Here is a 5916-nt window from a genome sequence, read left to right on the forward strand (position 1 = left end):
AAACTTGAGTATCTACATTTACATCTACATCCATACTCTGCAAACCAACATGAAGTGCATGGCAGAGGGTATGTACCACTGTACCCGTTATTAGGGTTTCTTTCTGTTCCATTCATGTATACAGCATGGGAAGAATGATTGTCTAAATGCCTCTGTGCATTCTGTAATTATTCTAATCTTGTCCTCACCATGCCTATGTGAGTGATACATAGGGGGGTTATAGTATATTTCTAGACTCATCATTTAAAGACAGTTCTTGAAACTTTATTAGTAGACTTTCTCGGGATAGTTTACATCTGTCTTCAGGAGTCTGCCAGTTCAGTTTCTTCATTATATTGATAACTCTCTCCCATGGGATGCATGAGTGATTTGTATGCATTCTCTTTTGTAGATTGATTGCACTTCCCCAATATTCTATCAATAAACTGAAGTCTACCACCTGCTTCATATCCCTACAAAGTGTTACATCCAAATATTTGTATGAGTTGGCCAATTCCAACTGTGTGTCACTGACATTTTCCACTTTGAAATCTTATCAAGAACTGACTGAATATTTAAGTGGCTTTTTTCAAACAGCGCTTCATTATAGATAGCTGTCCGTCCCGATAGCTGAGTGGTCAGCGTGACAGATTGCCATCCTATGGGCCCGGGTTCAATTCCTGGCTGGGTTGCTGTTTTCTCTGCTGAGGGACTGGGTGTTGTGCTGTCTTTATCATCATTTCATCCCCATCTGGAGTCGAATGTAGTAAGACCTGCACCCAGGCGGCCGGACCTGCCCCGAATCAGGCCTCCTGGCCAATGATGCCAAACGCTCATTTCCACTTCCATTATAGATAGCTGCATTATCTGTAAAAATTGATTACTATTAATATTGTCTGTAACATCTTTAATGTATAATGTGAACAGCAATGGACCCAGCACACTTCCCTGAGACACACCCAAAGTTACATCTACATCTGACGACGACTCTCAATCCAAGATAACTTATTGTGTCCTCCCTAGCAAAAAGTCCTCAATCCAGTCACAAATTTCACTTCATTCCCCATAACATCAAACTTTTGACAATAAGCGTAGTGTGATACTGTGTCAAATGCTTTTCAGAAATCAAGAAATACTGCATCTACCTGAATGCCTTGATCCAAAGCTTTCAATATGTTATGTGAGGAAAGTGAGTTGGGTTCCACATGATCGATGCTTTCAGAATCCATGCTGGTTGGCGTGGAGGGTCATCCTGTTCAATATATCTCATTGTGTTTGAGCTCATAATATGTTCTAAGATTCTACAACAAATAAATGTCGAAGATATTGGATGGTAGTTTTGTGGATCACTCCTACCATCCTTCTTGTAGATGGATGTTACCAGTGCTTTCTTCCAACTATTAGGCACGGTTGTTTGTCCAAGGGACCTATGATAGATTATAGTTAGAAGAGGGTCTAACTCAGCGAAAAATTGAGTATAGGATCTGATAGGAATTTCAGCAGGCCCTGGGGCTTTGTTCAGTGTTAATGATTTCAACTGTTTCTCTACACTACTGACACCAATACTGATTTCACTCATCTTTTCAGTGGTATGGTGGTTAAGTTGGAGTGATACTCCTGTGTTTTCCTTTGTAAAGGAACATTTGGAAACAGAGTTAAGAATTTCAGCTCTTGCTTTTCTATCTCCAGTTTCAGTTCCTGTCTCATATGTTAGGGTCTGGACACTAACTTTGGTGCCATAGCAGCCTTTACATACAACCAGAATTTCTTTCAGTTTTGTGAAAGATCATTTGACAGTATTCTACTATGGTAGTCCTTGAAGACTTCACTCATTGCTCTCTTGACAGCCAAATGTGTTTCATACGGCATCTCTCTATCTGTAGTCCCTTGCTTTGCTTTACACCTATTTTACAGCAGTCTCTGTTTCTTTAGAAGTTTCTTTACAGTGACTGTGTACCATGGAGAGTCCCTCCCACTATGAACTGTTCTACTGGTTACATATCTATCCAGTTCATGTTCAACTATTCTTTCAAACCTGAGCCAGAGTTCCCCTACATGCTCCTGTCCTGTGCTGAATGCTTCAAGTTCCTCATAAGATATGACACTACTGATTTTTTGTCTGGTTTGCTGAACATCAATATCTTTCTCCTTGTTTTATTGCCCTTTGTACTTTGGTAATCATTGTTGCCACAACCACATTATGATCACTGATACCAGTTTCGATGTGGACATCCTCAAAGAGGTTATGTCTATGTGTCACCATTAGATCCAATATATTTCCACAGTGAGTAGGGTTCTGAAGTATCTGTTGCAGCAGTTTCCAGAGAAGACATTTAGTAAAAGGGGATCAAGAAATGCAGCACTGGATGTAACACTCACCCATCTTTCCATTTCTTCTTATTTTGTTTCATAAAGGATAACATCTTGGAACCACCATTCGCAACAAAGGCAGTTGACTTGCAAGTGAAAATCTCCTCAGTTGTTGCACTCTCTGAGAAAGTTGTGATAATGCAGTGGACACACGAGGAGCACACATTTTGTGTTGGAGTGTACTCCTCAAATTCTCACTCGATGCATGTTTTCCATCTGTGATTTGCAGTACCCCCATGCAGATGTGTTCCTGGATGGCAATCAATTTTAAATTGGGTAAGTGCATTCAGAATAACAGGGGATGTGTCATCTGTATGTATAGGACCTGCGAGAAGCTTTACAACACCACAAAATGTCAAATGAGTTAGAGCAGCAGTACTGCAATCTCTGAAATGCTCAGCTCAGAGACACATCACTTGCTCGGCATATCAATATGTTCTCTCCACTGTGTTCTTCATAATGAACTGAATTTTCACCCATATAAAATGTGCATAGTCCAGCAATTCTCAGTATGGCATTATGTAACATGAAGAACATCTTGTGAAGACATGCTTGCAACCATGCCCCATAACATAAATGTGTTCTTTTCTGATGCACATTTTCACCCCAGTGATTGAGTAAACAAACAGAATATGCAGTACTGGAACAACACAAACCCCAGGCAAATTCACCAGAGATCCCTGCACTCAGACTGCATCAGTGAGTGGTGTGCCATATCACAAGAAGGCATCTTTGGTCCTTACATTTTCCAGGAAAATGGTCATGCTGTAACTGTGAATTCAGATCATTACTTAACTAAGCTGCAAGAGTTTTTCCAGCCAATTTTTGAGGCAATGCAATTACAGGGTATGTGGTTCCAACAAGATGGTTCCACTGCACACACAGCGGGCATTACCATGAATTTTTTGAGGCAAACGTTTCCTTGAAGGCTTATCTCTCAGATGGGAGATCTCAACTGGCCCGCACAATCACCAGACTTAGCCCCATGTGATTTTTCTCTTTGTGATCACCTGAAGTCAAAGGTGTTTTGAAACTGTCCCATCACCCTGGGAAACCTACAGAACAATATTTAGGATGAAATTGCAAGAATACCAGAAGGCATGCTTGAAAGAGAGCATGAGAATTTCAGAAAACAACTGCAGCAGTGCGTGGATTGTGAAAGTAACCATTTGCCAAATATACTGTTTAAACCACATAATTAGAAACTTTGATTATTGTCCAATATGAGAAAATAAAAATGTAAGTTTCTAAATGTTCATTATTTTTTTACTCCATTCCCAAATCAAAAATTTACTGTGCTCCACCCTGTACTACTGACAAATGAACCTGAACCATGAGAAAGATGGCATGACCATTTTGAAGAGATACTAATTAAGATGAAGATGAGAAGGTAGATGAATACAAGATACCTGGGAGAATATTGTCTAGTGGCCTTTCACAGAACCCAAAGTAGTTCTGGTTGTATGTAAAAGCTGTTAGTGGCACCAAAGTTAGTGTCAAGTCCACAGCGAATGAGACAGGAACTGAAATTGAGGGTAGCAAAGCAAAAGCCAAAATGCTTAATTCCATTTTCAAATGTTCCTTTACGAAGGCAAACTAAGGAGAACTGCCACAATTTAATACTTGTACCATTGAAAACATAATGAAATAAGTATTAATGTTAGTGATGTTGAGAAACAGCTGAAATTGTTAAAACTGAACAAAGCTCCAGGCTCTGAAAGAATTCATGTCAGATTCTATACTGAATTTGCAGCTGAGTTAGCCCCTCTTCTAACTATAAACTATCATAGATTCCTCGAACAAAAAGTCATGCCCAGTTCTTGGAGAAATGACAGGTCACATCTGTCTACAAGAAGGGTAGCAGAAGTGATCCACAAAACTACCATCCAGTATGCCTGACATCAATTTGTTCTAGAATCTGACAATATATTCTGAACTCAAACATAATGAGACATCTTGAACAGAATGACCTCAATTCCGACCAGGACGGACACTGAAAACATCAATCATGCAACACACACTTTTCTCACATGATATAATGAAAGCTTTGGATCAAGGCAACTAGGTAGAGGCAGTATTTCTTGATTTCCAAAAATTATTTGACTCAGTACCATACCTATGTTTCACTATCAAAAGTACAATTGTATGGAGTATCAAGTGAAACTTGTAACGGGACTGAGGACTTTTTGGTAGGGAGGACACAGGATGTTATCTTGGATGGAGAGTCATTGTCACATATAGAAGATACTGAAGGAATTTGTGATGGTTTGCCTGATTTACTTCTTTTCATTGGTTGTCCTCAGTGTTGACATACTGTGTTGTGATACTGGCTGAAAAATGGGATGTGGAAGAACAACATTGACTACTTTAAATAATGTATCCAACAGGTGCACAGTTGTGTTTCACAGTAGTTTACTTTCAGTGTTCACAACCCCCCAATAATACACAGTTATATATGGCCAGTGCACTATTGTTCTAACTTTCCATAAATCTCACAAATAGTTTGCAGGCAAACATCCACTTACTGCTACCATAGTTTACTATTGAACATCTACAAGCAGTAAAAACCTAACCACGAAGTTCACAGTTCTTGAAGAATAGAATGGTACGTATGGAGCAGACACTGTCATAGTTTTAACACACAGCCTAATTGTGTTACACTTACTTCATGGGTGCATTGTTGTTGATCTAACCAATACAGGTTCCTTGTCTGAAACTCGGCCATGGACTGACTGTCTCAGGACCAAAAATTTGGCCCTTATGCATCCTCACAATAATAGGTACTGAAACTTCACATTGTTTGAATAATTTACAGAAATTACAATCAAAACTTAACTCATTAAATTAAATGAATATATCAAAAAATTCTGTCTTTTTAACAGTATTTTCTACTACAAGATTTAGGCCGAATTATTTGTTTAAATCATGAAATTAACAAATATAAGTATGCAAACAATACTTTGGACAAAACTGTTCATTACTTTGGAATTAATTAAGAGCCAGCTTTGCTAACATGTTTTCAAATAGAGCCAAATAGATCCTTTCCAAATAGATCCTTTAAGAACGCTATTAGTTGTTCCTCCAACTGTTTATAATTAGTACAGAATTTATATTTGTTTATACGTTAACAACGGAATTTAAGTTACGAAACAATTACTGATTTCACCCTATAACAAAAGATACTAACTACAAATAGTCAAAATAAATTAGAAAGTCAATTACATACATAAAACTAAGCACAAAATTAGATCTGGTGTTCTATTCTCTAAAACTGAGAGCCAACCTCTCTCTTTTATGAAAATAAAGATTATATTCACATATATTAATGGTAATTAGTTAAAAGTGAAACAATGAATTCTAAGGAGGCAGATGTCCAAACAAGAGGGGAAGTAAAAATATCCCAGTTTGTTTCATCACAAACTGAAATGGAAGACTCATGAAGACAGACATAAACTATCACGAGAAAATCTATTAATAAGGTTTCAAGAACTGGCATTAAATGATTACTCTATGAATATACTACAATCCCCTAAATACTCCTCACACAGGGATTGTAGGGATAAGATT

This window comes from Schistocerca nitens, chromosome 4 (genome assembly GCF_023898315.1).
Source record: "Schistocerca nitens isolate TAMUIC-IGC-003100 chromosome 4, iqSchNite1.1, whole genome shotgun sequence".
Taxonomy (NCBI): domain Eukaryota; kingdom Metazoa; phylum Arthropoda; class Insecta; order Orthoptera; family Acrididae; genus Schistocerca; species Schistocerca nitens.